This window comes from Psammomys obesus, unplaced genomic scaffold (assembly GCF_907164565.1).
Source record: "Psammomys obesus unplaced genomic scaffold, mPsaObe1.curated_primary_1811, whole genome shotgun sequence".
Lineage (NCBI taxonomy): Eukaryota > Metazoa > Chordata > Mammalia > Rodentia > Muridae > Psammomys > Psammomys obesus.
Genome location: NW_026585504.1, coordinates 37,186,411 through 37,210,366, shown reverse-complemented (window position 1 = coordinate 37,210,366; position 23,956 = coordinate 37,186,411). Strand labels below are relative to the sequence as shown.

Genomic DNA, 23,956 nt, shown 5'->3' with positions numbered 1-23,956 from the left:
TAGATATAATAGTGAGTGACCTGGCAAGATATGTCAATTGGTACAATAGTGCAATGAATATCTGGAGAGTAACCAACAGCTTTCAAATTGTGCTTAAGGCCTACTGTGTAGGAGGGAATTCAAGTCTGGCACCCTGAACCTGAGTGATCATAGGCTTGACTACTGTCATTATACCCGAGTTACATAGTATCAAAATATCTTCAACAATTTTATCCTTTATACCCATAAATTGGTGCAGCTCTCATCCCTCATCAACAAAGTATTTATGTAGTTGATGGTAGTTAACTAAGAGATTTAACTGATCAAAGAACAAATCTTAAATGAGTATAGTTGTTACCCTTGAATAGGGCATTTATTCCATATCCCTTCTGCCAAAGGTTCATGAAACTTTGTGAACAAGAGAACAGAAAGATTGTAATCACTAGCGACCAGGAAAGACAATTCAAGTTTATGTCTTTTGGACATTTTGGAGGAACTCACAGAAACTATGGTTGCCAGCACAACCTGTACAGACCTATTCTACAGGCTTGTACACTACGAAGCCAGCCAACATTTCAGCATGAACAGACAGGGTTGGATCTTATGAGGTCTCATCTCTAGCTGAGAAGCTATTGGCGTTCATGGCTGCTTCAGGGGGACGATTTCATTTTCTTCAATAGTGTAGCCCATTGTAGGTTTCACATGCTCCACCAAAAAAAAAAAAAAAAAAAAAAAAAATACCCTTAAGGTAAAAAAAAAAAAAAAAAAAAAATAAAATAAAAACAACAAAAAAAAAAAAAAAAAAAAAAAAAAAAATACCCTTCAGGTATAGAAATATCAGCAATAGTAATTAAACTCATTCAGGTATAAAGGTAAAAAAATAAAAAAGGAAGTGGGGAGGGGAATGATGGTGATAAAGTACCTAAGAGGAACTATAATGTGGATATAATCTAAGTTCATTTTATTCAAGAAGAAAATAAGTGAAGGATAAATTATACAAAAATGAACTTTTGAAGAATAATATTAGAGGTTACCCTCTGGCTTCCAAACACACATCTTCATATGTTCATGCACATACACAGGAAGCATGTACTTTCACATTCATGCATGTGCACACCCACACACATGTAACCCATAAACATCTGCACAGACATACAACATTAAACACTACGAATTCAAGTACATTGAAATATTTTTTAATTTATTTATATTAATAACAGTTTATTCACTTTGTATCCCAGTTTTAACCCCCTCCCTCATTGTCTTCCAATCCCACACTCCCTCCCTCATATCTTCCCATGCCCCTCTCCAAGTGCACTAAGAAGGGAGGTTGTCCTCCCCTTCAGTCTGACCCTACCCTATCAAGTCTCATTAGGACTGGCTGCATTGTTTTCCTCTGTGGCCTGGTAAGGCTGCTCCCCCATCAGGGGGAGGTGATCAAAGAGCCAGACACTGAGTTCCTATCAAAGATAGTCTCTGTTTCCCTTACTAGGGAACACAATTGGATACTGAACTGCCATGGACTACGTCTGAGCAGAGGTTCTAGGTTATCTCCATGCATGGTCCTTGGTTGAAGCATCAGTCTCAGACAAGGCCCCTGTGCTCAGATTTTTTGGTTCTATTGCTCTCCTTGTGGAGATCTTGCCCCCTCCAGGTCTTTTTTATCTCCCCCTATCTTTCATAAGATTCCCTGCACTCTGCCCAAATTTTGGCTACAAGTCTTAGCATCTGCTTCCTTACCCTGCTGGGTAGAGTCTTTCAGAGACCCTTTGTGGTAGGCTCCTGTTCTGTTCCTTGTTTTCTCCCTCTTCTGGTGTCCAATCCTTCTGCTTTTCTGAGGAAGGATTCTGAGGACCTCTTACTCACTGTCCCCCTTCTTGCTTAGCTTCTTTAGTTGTACAGATTTTAATATGTTTATCCTATATTATATGTCTAATATCCAGTTATAAGTGAGTATATACCATGTGTGTCTTTCTGCTTCTGGGATACCTCACTCAAGATGATCTTTTCTAGATCCCATGATTTGCCTACAAACTTCATGATTTCCTTGTTTTTAATTGTTGAGTAGTGTTCCATTAAGTATTTTTACCACAATTTCTTTATCTTTTCTTCAGTTGAGGGGCATCTGGGTTGTTTCTATGTTCTTGCTATTACGAATAAAGCTGCTATGAACATGGTTGAGCAAATGTACTTGTTGTGTACTTGAGTGTATTTTGGATATATACTTAGGAGTGGTATAGCCGGATCTTGAGGAAGCATTATCCTTAATTGTCTGAGAAGGTGACAGATTGATATCCAAAGTGGTTGTACAATTTTATATTGCCACAAGCAATGGAGGAGGGTTCCCCTTTCTCTACATCCTTTCCAGCATGTACTGTCACTTGAGTTTTTGATCCTGGCCATTCTGATGGGTATAAGATGAAATCTCAGGGTTTTTTTGATTTGTATTTCCCTGATGACTAAGGACTTTGAACATTTCTTTAATTGTTTTTTTCTGCCATTCGATATTTTTCTACAGAGAATTCTCTATTTAGCTCTGTACCTCATTTTTTAAAATTGGATTACTTGTTTTGTTGCTTTTTAACTTCTTTAGTTCTTTATATATTCTGGATATTAGCCCTTTGTCAGATATAGGGTTGGTGATGATCCTTTCCCAGTCTGTAGGCTGTTGTTTTGTTCTGATGATAGTGTCCTTTGCTTTACAGAAGCTTTTCAGTTTCATGAGGTCCCATTTATTGATTGTTTATCTTAGAGCCTGTGCTGTTGGTGTTCTGTTCAGGAAGTTGTATACTGTGCCAAGAAGTTCAAGGCCTTCCCCACTTTTTTTTCTAATAGATTTGTGTTCAGCTTTATTTTGAGGTGCAATGTTAAGATGGCCCATTTTTCCAATGACTGTGTGCTTGAACAGTTTTCTTCCCAGTGCATTGTTCAATATTCTCAAAAGATAAGTTCATTTAATTGTGTTGAATTTTAAGTTCAACTAAGTGAGATGTAGTAAAGAGAGGCAGGAATTAATTGAATGCAAATAATACTGTATACTGTGACCTCATTCAATTTTTTGGGGTCAAACTATCCGCTATAGTGCTTTATAAACACTTTTCTTTCACTGTCTATAATCTGAAAGAATGCAGCATAGAACTGTATCTGAACTGGTATCACCATTTTTATTATTTCTAATCAGCAGTAAAATATTTTGTGTTTTTGGACATGGACAGATTAAAATGTGTTGCCATAAATTTTCTGAAAGTCTATGAGTCTCCATTTCACAATTTCATTTTATTCAATTGTTTTTTGTTTGGTTTGGTTTCTTTTGATTCTGAATCCATATATCATCTATTGCAAAGGAAAAAGAAAAAGAAACAGAACATTTTGGCATCAATCTCTATATTAGTAAATGAATAAAATATATGAATATGCATGCAGTAACTAGCTTAATATTATTATAGCATATACTTCTAATTGTTGACTTTAGAGTACAATAGGCTTATGCTGGTTTATACATTCAAATAATATGGACACAGTATTTTTAACCGTCTGACAGTACTTGATGATGTAATGCTGTAGCAGAGCAAACTCCTCCCACTTTGCTAAGAAGGGAAAGATGTAAGGAAGAGTTCTAGATATTAGTTTTCCATCATAGGACCTCTTCCACTCAAATGATGACCTCTCTTGTGCCCAGGCCACCAGCTTCTGATAATGCTATGGAGTGTAGAAGTTGCCTTTAATATATCTCTTTTTTTTTTTTTCTTATTTTAAAGTTTTATTTTATGTGTACATTTTGGTTCTGTGTTTATATGTTCACCATGGGCATGCAGTCCTGTTGAAAGTCATATGAGGCATCAGATCCCCCAGAATTGGGGATTTAGGCAGTTAGAAGTTGCAATCTGGGTCCTGGGAACAGAGCGTGTTCCTCTGCAGGAGTAGCGGGTGCTCCTAACCACTGAGCCATCTCTCTGGCCCCTAGTACTTCATTTCTAAACGACAATGAGTGGTGTGTGTTTTTACATTTATTTTTGTAGTATCATATTTCAATTACTTGAGTAACTAGTCAAGGTGATATTTACATGCAAGAGTGTGTGAATTTGCACATTGTATTCTACCACAGCGATTTCTTTCCTTAAATGTCAAACGAACACCTTTAAAAAAAAATAAAGCAAACAAGAAAGAATGAAAGGAAAAGAGAAAAGGAAAGAAAAAAAGAAAAATAAAACAGAATTGCCAGACATAGGATAGTAGAAGAAAATATGATGACTCAACAATTAAAAAAGACATAAGCTTCCATACATAGTCCTTGTTTGGAGAAACTGTCTCATAAAAGAACCCTGTGCCCAGATATATTTGGTCCTTGTGGAACACCTGTCCTCTCCAGATTGTATTAACTCCCCCCCCTTTTTTTGGTTCCCTGCATTCGGCCGGAGGTTTGGTTATGAGTCTTAATATCTGTTTTGATACACTGCGAGGTAGAGTCTTACAGAGGCCCTCTGTGGTAGGCTCCTGTCCTGTTACTTGTTTGCTCCTACATCCAATGTCCATCCCATTTGTCTTTCTAAGTGAGGATTGATCATCGTACCCTGGGTCTTCTTTCTTGTTTATCTTCTTTAAGTGGATAGGTTTCAGTATATTTATCCTATCTTATAGGAATATATAAGTGAGTATATACAATGTGTGTCTTTCTGCTTTTGGGATACCTCACTCAGGATGATCATTTCTATGTCCCACCATTTGGCCTGCAAATTTCATGATTTCCTTCTTTTTAATTGCTGAGTAGTATTCCATTGTGTAAAAGTACCACAATTTCTGTATCCATTCCTCAACTGAGGGACATCTGGATTGTTTCCAGGTTCTGGCTATTACAAATAAAGCTGCTACAAACTTGGTTGAGCAAATGTCCTTGTTGTGCACTTGAGCCTCTTTTGAATATATGCCTAGGAGTAGTATAGCTGGAGCCACTGCTCAGATGTAGCCCTTGGTAGCTCAGTATCCAAGTGGGTACCCTAATAAGGGGAACAGGGACTGTTTCTGACACAAACTTGATGGCAGGCTCTTTGACCTCCCCCTCCCCACCTCGGAAGAAACAGCCTTCCTAGGAGACAGAGGAGGACTTTGAAGCCAGTCCTGAAGACACCTGATAAACCAGTATCAGATGGAACGGGAGGAGGGGAGGAGGTTCTCCCTTATCAGTGGACTTGGAAAGGGGCAGGGAGGAGATGAAGGTGGGAGGGTGGGATTGGGAGGGAAAGAGGGAGTGGGATACAGCAGGGATACAAAATTAACAAACTGTAACTAATATTAAAAAAATAAAAAAGACATAAGCTAAATTTCAGATAATGCTAATTTTCAGATAATGTGGTCTTAATTGCAGTGTTTCCTTTTTCTATATAAAAACTAAGAACAAAAGTGGGATACTACCAACTTTGACCTTGATTCAATGTCATAGCATCTGTTATATGAGATTGGCTGAAAAAGAAAAAAAAATAACACAAAGACACTATGGACATGTGAGTCTGTTGAATTATCTTGTTAAACCATTAAAAGTCAAGAACTTTACAAAATATTGCTCATGATAGCAGAAATAAAATCCAGAAACTCAATAACATTAATTTTATTAATTTCATATTTTAATTTATTTACATCATCATTCTTTTATGATCTGAGTTTTCTTTTTTTCTTTCTTTTTCATAAACCATGGACCTAAAAACTGCTGACAGGTCTCATTTTCTCATGTTCAAGGAAGCTCCCATAATGTTAGTCACCAGACTCACAACTACTGTCTTTCAACACTATTTTTCATGAGAGTTTCTAATAAATCCTTTCCACTTTTTACCTCTAATACCACAGTAATTTATCTTTAGTGTGGATGTTGATGATTTTGATGTGTGATCTGACACAGGACACCTAACCGTGTCACAAGCTTCTCACAGTCCTGACGGCAGGTCTGGGCATTGTCTTTCAGTGAAGTTTCTCCAGATTGGTCTGGGGATACAAATGAAGACTGAACAGCTTGCCTCACTTTTCTGAAACTCAGAGAGTTTTCACCATGTGGAATTCTGGGACCACTAGAGGGCTGTGATGAAGCTGTCACCAAGGTGCATGTCTGGAAGCAAAATGGCAGAAGTAAATGCTGACAGACATGGGGTTATATCCTAGCTCTCCCACTGTCTTTTTTCTCTCCGTAAGGCTGTGCTCCTCTGTCTTCTGACCTCTGCCTCAATAATATATTTTCCTTACTGATAATTTTTAGGTGATGTTATCTCTCTGCTCCTTGCTCATGTTTCCCTGAGACTGTGGTTAATATAATTAGCCATCTCATCTTCAGACTGTGGTTTCTCTCTTCTGCCTGTGCTTGAGGTTTTTGGAACCAATTTCAGTGTAACTGACCTCTGAAATTACCCCAAGATTCTTTTTTTTTAAATCCCCACTCATTTTTCTCTATGATAAACCTAAGTATGTATGGCAAGTGTGTTAAGTCTTATGGTACAACACCCTCTAGCCTTGGGTTGACTAGATATTCTTAAGATCCAAACTTTGGGGACAGAAAATAGCAAAATAAATGAAAAATAAATCCTTCTGTGCTGAGCACTATGCTAGGAGCTTACCACATAAACATGTTTTTTCTTGTGGCAATTGAAGGCAATGGGCTTCATAAAATAACAGTGTCTCTGGAAAATAATGTTTGCCTGTGAGTAATGACTGAATTAGTAAATCAGTAACAATTTATTTTGATGAGCAAAAGATAATAAACTTGTTAAATTCTTAGCCAAATTGGGCAAAAACTGCATTAAGCATAACTAAAGTGTCTTGAATTCATGCTGTTAAAAATTATTCCAGTATGTTGCTACATAGGATTACTTTTACACAAACACTAAATGGTTAATGACATCTATCAAATCTACTGGATACCTTTTTCACTCTTAAGTATGTTCTGTGAAGAAGCATTGGGTTGGTCAGACCTTAATGAACTGTTTTGGGAGAATATCAGAAATTGCCTCAAGGATTCTATAACAAATAGCCAAGACTGCAAATCTAATGATAATTTTTATTATAATGTAAGCGCTGAAACAATTGCCAAGAAACTACATATATCTGGGCACAGGGTCTTTTCTGAGACTGACATTCAACCAAGGACCATGTATGGATACAACCTAGAACCTCCGCTCGGATGTAGCCCATGGTAGCTCAGTAATCAATTCGTTTCCCATAGTAAGGGGAAAAGGGACTATCTCTAACAGGAACTCAATGACTGGCTCTTTGGCCTCCCCACCCCCCAAGGGAGGAGCAGTCCTGTTAGACCACAGAGGAGGACTTTGCAACCAGTCCTGAAGATATCTGATAAAACAGGGTCAGGTGAAAGGGGAGGAGATCCTCCCCTATCAGTGGACTTGGAAAGGGGCAGGGAGGAGATGAGGGAGGGAGGGTGGGATTGGGAGGGAATGAGGGGGCGGGATACAGCTGGGATACAGAGTTAACAAAATGTAACTAATAAGAAAAAAAATAAAATAAAAAATATTTCTCTAATATATATATATATATATGTATATATATATATATATATATATATATATATATATACATATATATATATATATCCATAGCTAATTTTAATTAAACCCTTCTCTCTTAGATTGAAAAAGGTATTTTCACTTTGAAGCAAAATTGTCAAGTCCATTGTGGATAATACATACAGTCAGATGGCTGTGAGTTAAGTAGTTCGATGAGGACAGCTCTGCTGATTTTCTTGCTTTGCAGAATTCTGATGGGTGGTTCTTAAACCTTACAGGTCAATGGTGAAGGGCTTTGACTAAGCATAGAATTGATCTGTGCTACTCTCTGAGAGAGTCTGGAATCAATTTGTAGTAAAAAGCCTGGGACCTAGTATGATGTGAACTTCTAAATTATGAGAAGTTCATACTGATTGATTAAATAAAATGGAATGAGCTGATGGAGAGATGAAGCCATACTACATAAACGTAGGTTTATTGGGAGCAGAGAGGGAGGGAAGGAGGAGTGTGTGCTGTCTTGGGAGAGATGGCAGGCAGAGTTCAGGAAAGGGGGGGAAAGGAGGAGAAAAGGCAGAAAGGGGCACCTGAACAAACACTTGTGGTTATGCAGTGAAATGCCTCTGTGAGAGATGCCCCATTCTTTGCTGGAGGGAAGCTATGGCAACCATGCCCTGCAGCAGGTAGGAACTTTAACACATACAATGGATCCCCTTAAAGTTATCATTGTGTGTTTCAAATATCTTCATCGTTTAAAATTGTGAAGCCTCTTGCTGCCTCCTTGAATTCCTTCTCAGTGAATGATTTGACAACCAACTTAACCATTTCGATCAAAAGGATACTTTTTTATGAAATTAAATTTAACTCTTCAACTGTTTCTAACGAGGCATAGATCTGTTAGCATACATTTTTTTACACAAAAGCATGTGTCATTATGATAATTTCATGTACATACAATGCACATTGAGTATATTCATTCCCTTTAAGCATATTCGTTCTTATTACTCTTTTGATGTCTTGCTGCCGCTGACATAATTCCACCTTTACTATTTAAAAATACATGCAATACCTGTCCTTTTGAGTTTAGCTTATTTTATTTAATATGGCAATCTCTATAACCACGCATTGTCTTATAAATGACACGAGATTGTTCTTTATGGCTTACGGATAGTCTATCTTGTGTGTATGTATATATATCAGGGTTTTTTTTTTAATAACTTAAGATTGGACACTTAGGCAAATCTAATAGTAGTTAATAGCTACTATTAACAATACCACAATGGATATGAATGTTTAGGTGGCATGGCTTTCGGTCTTTTAGGTATATGACCAGGCGTTATGCTGTGGTAGCTCTTCTACCTTTTCACTTTGATAAGTTTCATACTAGTTTCTACAGGAAACTAGTAACAGGAACTGTTTCTACAGGAACTGTAACTTATAATCAAACATACTTTATAATGACAGAACCATTGACTTGTGTTGGCTTTGCCCAAAGATGGCATGTGGTATACCTCCACAGCCAGAGTATTGTCCTCACAGTCACAGACACAATCTCAGACTGTGAGGCTGCTGTCCAAAGGGAAACATATTGGCAGTTTTATCAAAACCCCTTCGTGATAGCTGTTGTACTAACTATGGGACATTGCTTAAACTTAACCTTCTTTTTAACCTTGTGCAAACAGCTACTAAACATCATTAATAATAAGCTCAGGTAGAGAGGCTTTCTGCCTTAAAGAAGTCCAGGGAGAGTAATAATATGACTTATCAAAACGATGCTTAGTATGAGCAATATCTTGGGCAAAGTTCTGCTGTGGTAATTTGTATCAATGCTTTTCTTGTTTTCTCTAACAGGCCTAATTTAAGGGATATAAGAAAAAAAGAAAGGCAACAAAAAGGCATAGGGTTTTCAACGGGAGAAAAGATTTTAATAAGGAAATCTGGTTTAAACGTAGTAAGTGGCTTCATGTTTAGAGTCTTAGAGTGTATAAAAGTATGTAACTATTTAAGTATATATGATAAATAACACCCTAAAGATATATACATATGAACAAATATACTTCATTCTCTTACACTCTGATATTCTTCTTTTTATACATGTTCTCATGCATAATTTATGAAAGAAATTTATCTTCTAATCACATGTGGTGCTAGAAAACAAAGACTGCCATTTGAAAGGTTTCCTCAAGAGATAGATCATTTAGCTACTCAATCCATGTCATTTCTGCGCTTGTGGTGCTGTTTGATGGCAAGAAATGAGTTCTGACTGTCACTTTAGCATGTTCTATGACTTTTGCTCAGGAGATTTACACGATGTCTCCAGTGTCAGGGAAACCTCCCCTCCCTGCGATGCTGCCTATGCCTTTGATACACTAAAAGAAAGCTGGTCCCGTAGGGTATCATTGAGGGTTATGATACAGGCCTGGGCATGATTAAACATACCATTTCAGAAGGCTTGTGTTTTCTTCTAAGGCTGCTTGCAGTGAATGACTCTCCTATTTTCTCCCTTATGTTCAATATTTTAACTCACGTCTCCTGAGGAATAGCTGCATACCTTACATAGCTCGGCAAGCAAAAATAATGAATTTGGAAATATATAGAGAAAGTGTGTTTTATTGTTTTCTTCACAGCTCTGCCATTTTTGCAGATGCTTTCAATATTTTTGAGTTAATACTCAACATTTAATAGCAAAATTAATTACGCATATATTACAGTCTTTATAGGGCAACTTTGAAAGAATTATAAATATGGTACTACAAAATCTTCATAAAGGTTGTATATTTTTATATTGTTGCTTGTTTTGAACTTTCTTTCCCATGTATTTTCAGCATGCAAAATCCCATGTCTACACATATTATTCTTATACTCATCTCTTTTAGGAGCACATTTCTTCCTTGTTCCCTTGTTTATCTAGGAATCATTGATTACCCCGTCCATACATATATTGTTTATTCATTCAGAAATTTATCCTGCAAACATTTACTGAATGTTTACAAGGTACTAAAGTATACTAAATTACAGTGGTTTACTTATGGTTGTCCTCTGACCCATTTTATAACCATCTTCAACACAGAGACCAGCTCTGACTTGTCTTCTATTTCCCAGGTACTGGCAGTGTTCTAGAAACAATAGATATCTAAATATTTGTTGACATGGTTCACTAATGGATGCGATGAGATAGTCTTCCCAACGCAAATCTAGTTACAGAGGTCAAGGAGACAATGTTCTCTGTGAACCTGTTAGGTCATTTGGTTGGCATGATTAACAAATACAGTTTCATTCAAAATTACCTTGATGTGTGTGTATGTGTGTGTGTGTGTGTGTGTGTGTGTGTGTGTGTGTGTGTTTCAATTAGCAGCATTGCTACCGTAGAGGGGAGTTCAAACTATAACCCACATAAATTAAAGGCCTAAATTCAGAGGACTTATCTCAGCAGTTGAACAATACATTTTGCTTAATTGTTTTATTCGTTTGCCCAATGTTTTAAAGGACATGGAAGTTACAGAAGCATGAAAACGGCTTACCATGGCTGTGGAGACTGTGAGCTTATGCTCTGCTAGGATGAGAAAGGCCAGAGAGAGCTCTATACTTTGTACAAGATGCTGCTACGTATAATACCAGCTACTTGGTTGGTTTGTCTATTAAATTGTGGTGTGCCTTGTGTTACTATCTTATTTAGATCTACTAAACATAGGCATTCTAATTCATTTAAAAATTATTACTTAGTTACACACACACACACACACACACACTGGGAATGTAACAATGACAAAAGGAAGGAGTACTATCAATTTCAGAGTTAGGAGAACAAGGAAAGGATTGGAAAGAGGGAAGTGATGTATTTTTCTTTCAAGTTAAAATATAGACATGAAAGGATGAGAAATTCCATTGTTAAAAATGTTTATTACCTGTGTTCTATAAGCATATAAAAATGCATAAATGTATATGTATGTATAATTGTGTTGCCTTGAATCTAATGACTTTATTTCTCTCATAACCTTAGTTTTATTCCAAGACTTTTTTTTTTTTTTTTTTTTTTTTTGCGTAAACAGAAAACATACTTCATGGTACAAAATACATCAATTTATACAAAAATTGTATCTGGATACCATTCAAAAGATAATATTATATGTATGCCCACATGGAAAAGAAAAAAATCCAAGCAGAAGGGAATTTTACACCTCTATATAAATGTATAAAACATTTTCTCTAATTAGCAAGTAGCATGTTGGTTGTTGAATTAACTAGTTCAGCCAAGGTGTTTTTTAAAGAGACCGAATGATATAATGATGCTTGGAATTGCTCTTATTCTATGGTAACCTCTCTCTCTGTCTTTCTCTGTCTCTCTCTTTCTCCTTTCTTTTTGTGTTTTTTTAATGAATTACTTGACAGTTCTATCCAAAGTGTTGGGATCATTTTCACCTTGCTTCCACTGAGAACTCTTCCCAGTTCCATAACCACTACTCAACCCATTGAACATTCTCTCTCTTTCTCTTTTTAATCAATTTTTATTTTTTATATTAATTACAGTTTATTCATTTTGTATCCCAGCTGTAGCCCCTCCCACATTCCTTCCCAATCACAGCCTCTCTCCCTCATCTCCTCCCATGCCCCTCTCCACATCCACTGATCAGAACAATTCATGTTGCCTAAATATTACTGGATGTGTAGTCTTTCACTGGAGTGTTGTCAACGTTAACCAGGCAGTACATTCTCGGGGAAACTATTTTCTTCTGCTTCTAGCATGGAAGCTAGTGATTTTTTTGTACTTTCATGGTTTTGATTTGGTCTGGCTTGGGTTTGCACAGGCTTGCTTACATTCTGGTTGAACTATTGTGATTTTACATGTATATCTTTCTTTGTCCATAATACTACATTTTCTTGTAGTCATCCATTTCCTCTGGATTTTACGCTCTTCTCACCACTTCTCCCAATATTTCTTGAGCCTTAGGAGGAGGTGAACAGTACATATGCACTCTTAAGTGTTGAATATTCTATAGTCTTTTATTCTCTGCACTTCAACTAGTCGTCTGTCATAAAGTTAGTCAACACATCCTGCATATAAAAGAGTCTCAGATAAGATTCGGGAAATGTATTGATCTATGGTGAAATAATAAATCATTAGGAATCAATTAATACTACGTCCATAGCGCCTTACTAGTAATGGGCTCTCCCCTAAGGCTTATGACCTGTCTAGCCATTTGATATTAGCCAAATAATGGTGCCAGGTATGACTTTCATGTCCAATTAGATATTGATTGATTTCTCCTATCATGTTCATGTCACTACTGTACCAGTGGGCAAGTTTTATCAGACCAGTCGTTATTTTATCTCACAACGTTAATAGCTAGGTATACCCTCTGGTAGCTTACATAGCATCTTTCAGTAGCAGAGAATCTCACCAGTATAGATGAAATTTCCAGGTCCGTACCTACTTGATTTAGCTGTGCTGTATGGCATATGTATGTGGCGCCTTCAGCAGTAGAGTCTTACAAACACAATTTGAAGTGTAAAACAGGAGCTTTGGCAACAGTTTGTATTGTTTTGGGGACTCAGAGATCTCACTAAGAGATCTCAATTCCAAAAGAATTACCTCATTCTTGGCACTGGGCTTTTTATGACCTAGCCCTGATGTGAAGTAGGGGCAATATTGCTTTGTTGTAGTGTTGCTCAGTTGTAATTCTTTCTCTCTATATGTATATATAGAAGCATCTACTAGTGGGCTTTTATTATGTCTTTTTTCAAGAATGCTTGTATATTTGTATCAAAATATGAATTTTTGTCTTTGAAAGAGAGAGAATAACACTATGGAAGATAAAATAAAAAAGAAAGGGACCACAAGGAAAATAGACAAATGAAAAGAAAGTAGTGATATTGCAAGAGGACAAACAAAAGTATCGGCAATAAGACCAGATCTAAAGGAATTTGAGAGACTTTTTCTTCATTGATAAGGTGAGAAAAAGACTTGACAAAATTCTTTTCAGAAGTTTACTGTGGATGAAAACTTTTCAGCAGTTTGTCACCATCTCTTTGTTAATGTTTGCAGAATAAAAATATTTACTTGATATTTGCTGGAATTAATTACCAAGTCACTTAGAAAATACTTAAATATTTATATTTCAACTATGGAATATAAGCTACTCAGAAAATAATGATCACTCCATTACAAATCTTAGTGAACCTAAGAGTAATTATTTATGATTGATTTTTAATGTGAATTTCTCAAACAAATGGCATGTGTTTTTGTTTTTGTTTTTGTTTTTTTCTGGATCTGGAAGCAAGCTTACCATCACTGAAGAGAGACACATCCCTTCCCTCACACAGCTTATCTTTTTGACATTGGTTCTCATTTTTAATTTAAATATTGTAAGCCTGCTATCTTAGGTTTAAAGTGTGTTCTTTAACGTCTATTCACTGTAAGCAAAGACTACCATGCCACTGGTTATTGAATAAGAGGGTAAACCCAAGCTAAGTTAACTGGAAACTTCTAACACATTCAAGAAGGTAATTGAACAAATGATTAGAACTCAATGTGAAAGTCTTAGAAGAACAAACTTGAAAACTCCACAATCCATAATGGTATTGAGTTATCAATAGTTCAATTAAGCACACTGGGTTTGGACGACTGAATTTTTATTTACTAGTTATGAAATTGCTTAGACTCTTCCTAAAATTGACTAATATTTTTGAAAATAGGTGTCTTAAGATGAATTTATAGTAAGAAACAGAAAAATATGTTTATTCATGAAGAATTTTGGTCATTGACACCATGTATTATAAAATCTTAACAGTAAATTATTGTGATGATTTTATTCTTCTTGCTAAACACTCTTTGTTTGCTGACCTTATGAGCTGTCTGTATAATAAGACACATGAGTGCATTATTTCATCACCTTCTGACTGCTAAGTTTTGGATTGTTTTTTAATTAGCATTTTAATTGCTCATCAGGGTAATTGAAGATGAAGTCAGAAAAGGGAGTATTCGTTAATCCCTTTGGAACCTATTAATACTACATTTTCCCAAGGTCAAGTGCCTCCTGGAGTATTAGCACAGCTTATTGTTTTCATTGTTTAGTTTCTAGACACATGATATGGAAATAATGAAGTAGCATGTTTGAGAAGGGGGAGATTTGCCTTCACTTTTATTCTTTGAATCTTTGGTTTTTCAATAAAAATAAAAACAAAGAAACAAACAAGCAAAAATAGTAGTTGATATTTATTCAATGAAAAGGAGGGTAGAAATGATCAGGTCTCTGTTTCTGGTAATCAATGTGAAATGAAATCAAACACCTAATAATTTATTAGGCAATCTATTGGGCAAACATTGAACTATTTTTATCAAGAGAGATTTAGATATGATTCATACTGTCATTTACAACGTTCTTACAGAGTGGCATCCATCTTACCAGCACAAAACTGACAAGAGCAGCATGAACATTCTAAATGTCAAAAGAAAATAAAGAAACATTTTTCTTAGCTTAAGTAGGAAGCCATGTCATTCCCACTAACAGAGTATATAATCAAGTTGAGAAGGTACCTACCATATGAATTTTATGACAAAGACCGCACATTTCCGTGGCTACAATGGCTACTGTGGTGGAAACTAAACTATCTTGGTTATCACGCATTCACTGTGGGACTACTATATACTTCCATTTTCTCAATGGATGTACAAAGCAAAACAGTTTGAACCTTTAAATATCAGTAATATTAAATGTATTAACTCTTTTGAAGTTCTTTTTATTAAAGATTTATTTATTATTTATACAACATTCTGTCTGCACACCAGATCTTACTATAGATGGTTCTGAGCCATCATTTGGTTGACTGGGAATTGAACTCAGGACCTTCGGAAGAACAGCAAGTGTTCTTAACCTCTGAGCCATCTCCCAAGCCCCTTTTGAAGTTCTTAAAACTATTATTTTAATAGTTTTAATATTTTCACAAAGTATTTTTAATATTTCTCTTTATTGACAAATAGAAAATTATGACCACTTTAAGTCCACAGTATTAAGAGCAAGATTTATGGCAAAATTTTTCTTGCTTAAAAGTGAATATACTTTCTTTCACTCTGGAGTTTTAAGGCACTTACAATAGCTTATAAAATGGGTTTATTGGAATATTAAATTAGTGATTAGAGTCAAAATTTAAGAATTTTCTCTAAGTCACAGAGGTGTTTTGTGAAAATTTGTGACCATTTGTCAATCCTTTAAATGACTGTTTCATTTGGGTCAAAAATCAGTCCAGTGCAGTGGTACTCAGCCTGTAGATCATGATCCTTTGTGGGTCAAATGACCCTTTCTTAGGGGCCACATATCCAACACCATGCATATCAGATATTCACATTAGAATTCATAACAGTAACAAAATTACAGTTACGAAGTAACAACGAAAATGATTGCACAGTTGGAGTCACTGCAACTGTATTAAAACATCACAGCATTACGAAGGTTGTGAAACGCCGGTCTAGTGTGACCATGGACAGGTTACCACATGAACTAAACTCGTTTTGGTTTTGGACAGAATGAAAATCTGCAGTTTTATCTGCCACTCTTCTACCTCGGTGGTCGCGCATCACTAATAACCTGATGTTGGTCTTACTCCCATAGTGCAGCAGCAGCCACGTCACATTATGTGATTCGATAAAGAGCACATTGAAAATCACAACCCAAGGGACACATTTGTCCAGTCAGCTAAAGTTCTACAGAGAGGATCACTGTCCATGCTGCATGCAACACAGTAATGTGAGCAAGCACACTGGTAAATGTCCTCATAACAGCTTATTTTTTTAATTATTTCTATTATTATTTACATTGTATTCACTTTGTTTCCCAGTTGTTCCCCCTCCCTCATTTCCTCCCAGTCCCACCCTCCCTTCCTCCCCTATCCCTCCTCTCCAGTCCACTGATAGGGGAAGTCCTCCTCCCCTACTGTTTGATCCTAATCTGTCAGGTACCATCAGGACTGCCTGGATCTTCTTCTTCTCTGGGCTCGCTAGGTTGCCCCACCAGGGAGAGTAAGAATGAAAACTATAGGCTGTGACAAAATGCTATCAACCAATTTCCCTCTCAACAGTTCCTTCTGCATATCTTCACTTATCTGCAACTGGGTATTTTTAAAGGGTAAATTGTTGTCAGTACAGGCAGGCCTGAATTATAAAATCTGAGTCTGTAAAATTTAAAACAAAGAACTATTGCTGCCAATGCTGAAGAAAGCATGCCTACAGAGAGCTAAGATAACACAAGGCGACTATTGATTCACGTCAGCATGGATTATCTAGGCATATGCTGTGTGCGTAGCATTATACCAGCTCCATGGAGACATAAAAATGAAGAATTTGATTTCATTTCAGAATTTTCCAACATAAAGTATTGATACAATAAAAGCCCTTATGAATGAGCCCATAAAACTTTTGTTTCAAAGATTCAGTGTTTATTATATGATTATGACACCTAGTTCATTATATACAAAAGGTTGAGACTTTTGAGGCACAGAGAATTACACAGAGAAGTCTTCTTTGGAGCAAGAATCTTTATACCTGACATGACTCATTTGAGAACAAAATTATGTTTTTGTTTTGTTTTGTTTTGTTTTACAGAAAGCGTGTACTTTAACGGATTGACCCTGGCAGATATTATGTGGGAATTATTGATTTTGCCTTTAAACCACAGTATTACCATTCTGTCTAGGAGGAGTTGCTGTGGATGGTGTGCATCATAAGATAATATATCCTGTAAAGTGGTTAAAGGATGCGTTTGAGAATTATGGCATGTATAGATGTATATAGAATACCTGCCTTTAGCCTCTGCATCTATCTATGACCTATCAAACCATTCTCATATTATATTAAAATGTGTTTATATCATTCTATTTAGCCTCAGTGGTATTGCAGGAATTTGGGTAAAGTTTTTATTCGTTTTCATTTGTGCGTACTTAGGACTACAGATAGAATTAAGAATTCCCTAGAGGGAGAATGGAGAATTAGAAAGATCAACCTTTGTTTCTTCTAGATATTCTTTCATAAATAAAAATTAGAGAATTCAAATAAAATGTTCTTTATTATTAATTTTTATTTTTTTACTAAACACAGGTTATTTACTTTGTATCCCAGCCATAGCCCCCTACCTCATTCCCTCCCAATCCCACCCACCCTTCCTCCCTCATCTTCTCCCTGTCCCTTTCCAAATCCACTGCTAGGGGTGGTCCTCTTCCCCTTCCATCTGACCCTAGCTTATCTGGTATCTTCAGGACTGGCTGCCATGTCCTCCTCTGTGACCTAGCAAGTTCTTAATTATACATTCTTACACACAGAGAAAGATACAAACGCTGACAAGCATAAAGTAGGAAAGAAAACTAAATTTACCTAGTTATCAGTTTATTTTTCTAAGAGGAACATGTGGTTAATAAAGAAGACAATGGATATTTAATTTGAACTGAATGTTATGAAGACAAAGTCAGAGAGCCCTGCAAACCAGCCTAGTTTCTTAAGTCTCAAAAGCAAACAAAAGACATTGCATTTGAACATAGAGATGTGCATGGGATTTTAATCAGGCAAGAAAGAATGTTCTCTGAACAGGAAGAAACTCCCATGAAGGATTTGAGCAGTTCTTTGAGCTTCAGTTGTTTATAAGGACCTAAGCGATTGGAAGGCTGCTGGAAAGAAAGAGCAGGCTGAGATGATAGTCGGCATATAGGTGGGAAAACCCTGTTTCTCTGACAACAAAGGACGTTAAGAGTTACTCAAAGAAGAAATTTGTTCCACGTTTCTGGATGCCAATGGTGACATTTTGTCATTAGTAAGGCAGGGCTTCATGAGCATTTCCCCCTCCCTTTTCTCTCTCTCCTCTCTCTCTTCTTCCAATGGCTATTGATAACATGTTGATGTCTGAATCTGCAGACTGATCACCTAATTCTTTTCCACTCTCTTCTCCCCAAATATATGTCTTCAAAAGGTCCACACTGTCTATCTGGGTCCATGACTTTTCTCCTGTTATTGTAAGGACATTGGGTATATTAGATTAACCCCTTTTATTGGTACTGTTTCATTCTAATTTTATTCTTAGGTACATGTTGAAGTTACTTATTTCTAGATGCTTGGTATGTACATGCTTTGGATTGTAATATCCTATGAAGCTGTTTCAGAGATGTTGATGATCATCTAGGGGAACGCTGAGCTCCTTCCCTAGGACACACAACAACTTAACACCCAGGAAAGACAGAAAAAACAATCCAAAGAGAATGTAAAACTAACAGCTTTATAGCTTTTGAGTGCGTGGGGCTCTAAGGCTAGGATTTCACTAAAGGGACTCTTGGCAGGGTGTTTTATTGAGTCTCTGAGTCCACCTGTTTTACCTACTTGTACGGATTAGTTAACCACCAGAACCTTTCTATCATTTCTCATTGTAATGTCTTCTAACAACAAAACTCAGCCATGTCATGTCAAGGACATGGCTTTCACATTCCAGGAAAATCGATTGATTTTTTCACTAATTCTTCCTAAAGGCAACCTTCCTTATCTCTTCTGACTAGTTTAGTTTGAAGTCTATTTTTTTTTCAAGTATTAGAATAGTTGCAGTTGCTTACTTCATAGTTAATATTTATTTGGAATAACTTTTGTGACCCCTTTACCCAAGGTGATGGTGGTGCTTGTCATTGACAACAAGGAATTTTTTTTAATTCATTTATATATATGAATCTGTATATGTATTTATGTAGGCTAGCATGATGTAGAAGTTTCATTTCAGTACCTAGAGTATAGTCCCTGTGCAGTATAAGTGGGCATATGCAAGAGAAGTGGAGTAGAGGAGGCCATGCTGGTCAGACTGCTGGGACAAGAGCTTTTTGGGCAATGTAGAAAGTCCTAAGCCAAGGAAAACAAGTTCTGCTAATTACTGTAGGTGATTTGTATGCTGTAATCCAGACCCAGAAATCCTGCTATCTTTAGGTATAGTGATACGTAAGCATAATGAAATTAGTTGTGAGAACTATTTTTTTTTCTTGTGAGCCAGAAAGAAGTGGTTTATGTCTACTATAATCTGTACACCTAAAGAAACTAATCAAGAAGGAGGACTCTTGCTAAAATTCTCAGTTCCTCTCCAGAAAGGCAAAGAGGATGGACATCAGAAGGAGAAAAGAGAGAATAAGTCAGGAGCCTGACACAGAGGACCTCTGAAAGACTCTGCCCTGAAGACTATCAAAGCAGATGCTAAGATTTATGGCCAACCTTTGGGCAGAGTGAAGGGAATCTTATGAAAAAGTGGGAAACAGTAAGATCTAGAGAAGACAGGAACTCCACAAGGAGAGCAACAGCACAAAAAAAAAAAAAAAAAAAAAAAAAAAACTGAGCACAAGGGTCTTTCCTGAGACTGATACTCCAACCAAGGACCATGCATGGAGATAACCTAAGACCCCTGCACAGATGTAGCCCATGGCAGTTCAGTATCCAATGAGTTCCATTGTAGTAGGAACAGGGACTGACTCTGACATGATCTGATTGGCCTGCTCTTTGATCACCTCCCCCTGAGGGGGGAGCAGCATTACCAGGCCACAGAAGAAGACACTGCAACCACTCCTGATGAGACCTAATTGACTAGGATCAGAAGGAAGGAAAAGAAAACCTCCCCTCTCAGTGGACTTGGGGCAGGGCATGCATGCAGAGGGGGGAGGAAGAAAGGGATTGGGACTGGAGGAGGGAGGGAACCACAGGGGGCATACAAAGTGAATAAAGTGTAATTAATAAAGAATTTTTTAAAAAGCCAAAAAGGGAAGTTTACCAAAATTCTTATGAAATTAATAAAAACTATTTTTTCCTTTAAAAAAAGTGGTTTATGTATAAGGAAGAGGGCAAGGCTCTCTGGATTTTGAATTCTGAGATCACTTTGCATGGATATGAGCAACTTTCTTTTTTTCTTTTCTTGAATATATAAAAATCCCATTCCAAAAAAATCCCATCCCATTGGAGTTAGGGGTGTCCTTCTCCCAAGCACTGCAGCTAGCTAGGGGCAGGGGCAGGTTTTATGCTCTCATGCTCCCATAGCCAGCTCTCCCAAGATGCCCAGGTGAGGAGTGGGGCCAGTTCTGAATATCCCCTGGCACTGGACTGGTGGTAGTCTCAGGCTCACTGTTTTGGGGGAATGTTAGGCTACTAATAATTCAGTTGTTCCTAGTTCAGAACACTGAGCATAGACACAGCTTCTCTCTTATCAGCCACTCACTGACTCACGTGTGACACACAGTCACACCTGCAACGACTCTAGGTTCAGGTGCACAGCATTTTAAAAATTTTCACCTTAATGTTCAGTGTTTTTATTTAGTTTTGTAGTAAATATGTTTTAGACAACAGCTCTCTGCAGATGCATAAGTGGTAAAGATCATTTCACGTCCCGTAGGCTGCTTCTTTGCCAGAGTAATGTTGTTCTTTATTCTACAGAATCTTCCAAACTTCATGAGGTCCCACTTAACTAAATTACTGGTCTTTGCTTGTGCTGTTGGTGTTTGCCTGCATGTATATCTGAGTACCATATGCATGTTATACCTGAAGAAATCAGAAAAGGGAGTCAGATCCTCTGGAACTAGAATTATAGATCATTCAGTCACCATGTGGATGCTGATAATTGAAGGTTGCTTTAGAAAAGAGTAGCCATTGTTCTTAACTGCTGTTTCAACTCTGCAGCCCCTATTTTACAGTTTAATAGTAAAGAAAATCATACATTTCAAATTCTGAGAGGAGCATCACACTGAAATATTTCCTCCATGTTAACCATTATCCTAATGGGGAAATTCAACTTAGAATACATTCAGATCTGACTTATTGTTTAAAAGTTGGATTACTGTTGCTGTCTATTGCCTTGACTTACATTATCAATTAATTAAAATTGTTGATAATTTCACATTTTATTAAATTTTTTTCCAGTCATTAGATATAGAGGTGGTAAAGGTCAATGCAGTCTCAATCTTTGATTCTGTCACTTTTTTGTTACTTTGCTACCTTATTTTTTTTTTCATCCACCAAATAAGAATGAATCTTTATACTGTTTATAGCATAACAAACTCATCCCAGTTTCTTGGGTTGTTAACAATAAGCTTCTCACCAATAAGACTGGCCAACCTCCATCTAAAAAACTAGGTGGTTATTGAACTTGGTGCATTGAATCACAGAGAGAAGCATAGTTAAGTATTTGAGTACATTTTTATTTAGAACAGTTCCTGTACATTGAAATAATTAAAGATATATTTTTGTTTCATGTTTTTTATGGATCTTATGGCTTCTCAAGTTCATCTTCTAGCATGACCAACTCTGATGTTCATGCCATCATACTACATAAGTAAAAATTCAGTTGATATCTGAAAATAGATAAATCTGTCAATAGAAAAAGTAAACTTACCTATTTTCAACCACATACATATATCCTGGACTTCAGGAATCACTACTTTATTTTTAGGCAGACAGTGTACTTTGTAGAAGATGATTTGTTTTAACTTTTATGAATTACAATCTATTCACTTTGTATCCCTCCTCCCCTCTCAATCCCACCCTCCCTTCCCCCTTCTTCACACATGCCCCTCCCCAAGTCCACTGATAGGGGAGGTCCTCTTTTCCTTCCTTCTGATCTTAGTCTATCAGATCTCATCAGGAGTGGCTGCATTGTCATCTTCTGTGGCCTGGTAAGGCTGCTCCCCCCTCAGGGGGAGGTGATCAAAGAGCAGGCCAATCAGGTTATGTCAGAGGCAGTCCCTCTTCCCATTACTATGTAACCCACTTGGACACTAAACTACCATGGGCTACATCTGTGCAGGGATTCTAGGTGTTCTCCCTGCATGATACTTGGTTGGAGTATGAGTCTCTGGGAAGAAATGTGATGGGTAGAACGAGGTTGAATTTTTCCAACATTCTATTTCTCTGCCATATAAAAGAAATTTCTTAAATGTTATGAACCCCATATCTCTAGGTTTTGGTCTGAATCTCTGTTCACACTCCAGTTTCATATATTGGCATTCTCATCTGCTAGGTGATGACATGGAAATGCTTTATGAGATGCCTAGAACACACTATGGCTAGATGACACAGAGAACTGTATTGCACTGTCGACCACATGAACATACTGAGAAGGTGCCAAGGAAGGATCAAATTCATCCAAACAGTGAATACACCATCATTTTGATATTGGACTTTTCAGCTTCCAGAGAAATGATGAATAATGGTAGTGTTAATAGCATGATATTTTGCTACTGTAGTTTTTCCAGACTAAATTAAGATAACATATTTATAAAATTTAGTTATTTTAAGACTTTTAAGACTTTGTCAATTATATAGCTAGCTAGTCCTATTCTTCTGTTATTTTTATTAAAAACTTTTACAGTAATAATTGTTATTATTTTGAGAACAGTAAGTTATTTTTTATATTTATAGTAGTTAAACAGTCCAACTTGCAGCCCATGGATTTCAAGTCACAGACAAAAATAATACAAAGATAAATACTGAAAATAAGTACAGGTTCACAACCAAGTTAAAAAGTGACTTGAAAGTGGACTGCATACAATGAGAAAGTACATGTTAAAAATGAGTCCAGGAGTTTAACAGTTAGATGGCTAGACTCTAAAGAGTTTGTCTGCTATCTCAGGTGAATCCCACAGGACAATTTTACAGGTATTTTGTCTCCCAAATGAACTACATGAGTCTACGTTTGGAAAACATTTTTACCTGCATTGTCTTAGTTGATTTCAGTGTAATCTTGTGAATTATGCATTACTCTGAAGTACAATCATAAAATTCTCAGAGATCAATGACTCTCCAAGGTGACACCCTTTGCAATTTGTAAGGCTGATATAGAAGCCTAGTTTTCATAACAGTGTACCTTACCTCCTCGTTGCTTGCTTCATTGTAGTGAGCTCCTCACTGTATCCTTGCTGACTGATACTCCATACTCTTATCATTGTAGGAAAGGTAAAGAACACTTCCTTAATATAACAAAGTCTATCCATTTACCTGCTCAAAACAGAAAATACAAAGGATAAAACAAGCCATAAAATCAACTTAATGATTTAAATGATTGACTCAACAAGCCATAGAATAGTTAGCCATTCGTGTTTACCAGTGTCTAAGTCATGGTTAATACTGCTGTGATGTAGTACCAGAACCCTAAGCATCTTGGAACAGGGTTATCTGTCTTATATCTTAAATCACAGTGTGCTGAGAAAAGCAAATGAATTGCTAGTTACTGGCCTGTTCTTCAGGCTTGTTTACCCTGCTTTCTTACTGACCCCAGAACTACCAAACCAGAGATATTCCCATCTACAATATCTTAAGCCTTTCTCTTAAATCACTAAACAAGAAAATGTCCCATAGGCTCGTTTATGGCATCATTTTCTCAAGTGGTGTTTCTTCCGTTTAGATGACACTTGCTTGTGTCCAGTTGACATAAAGTTAACCAGCACAGATGGTCATTAACAAAATATGTACATTCTACTTAATTAAGCCCCCCCCC

At 36.8% G+C, this 23,956-nt stretch overlaps 1 protein-coding gene and 1 non-coding gene across 5 annotated transcripts in view; one reads left to right on the top strand and one right to left on the bottom strand.

Annotated features, from left to right (window-relative positions):
- Lrrc4c (leucine rich repeat containing 4C) overlaps positions 1 to 23,956 on the top strand; it is a 1,364,812-nt gene that overhangs the window by 419,180 nt on the left and 921,676 nt on the right. The gene's annotated exons all lie outside the window — the stretch shown is intronic.
- Positions 20,605 to 20,735, bottom strand: LOC129675615 (small nucleolar RNA SNORA17). The gene has a single exon (XR_008719964.1). It is a non-coding gene; the product is annotated as a small nucleolar RNA SNORA17 (small nucleolar RNA).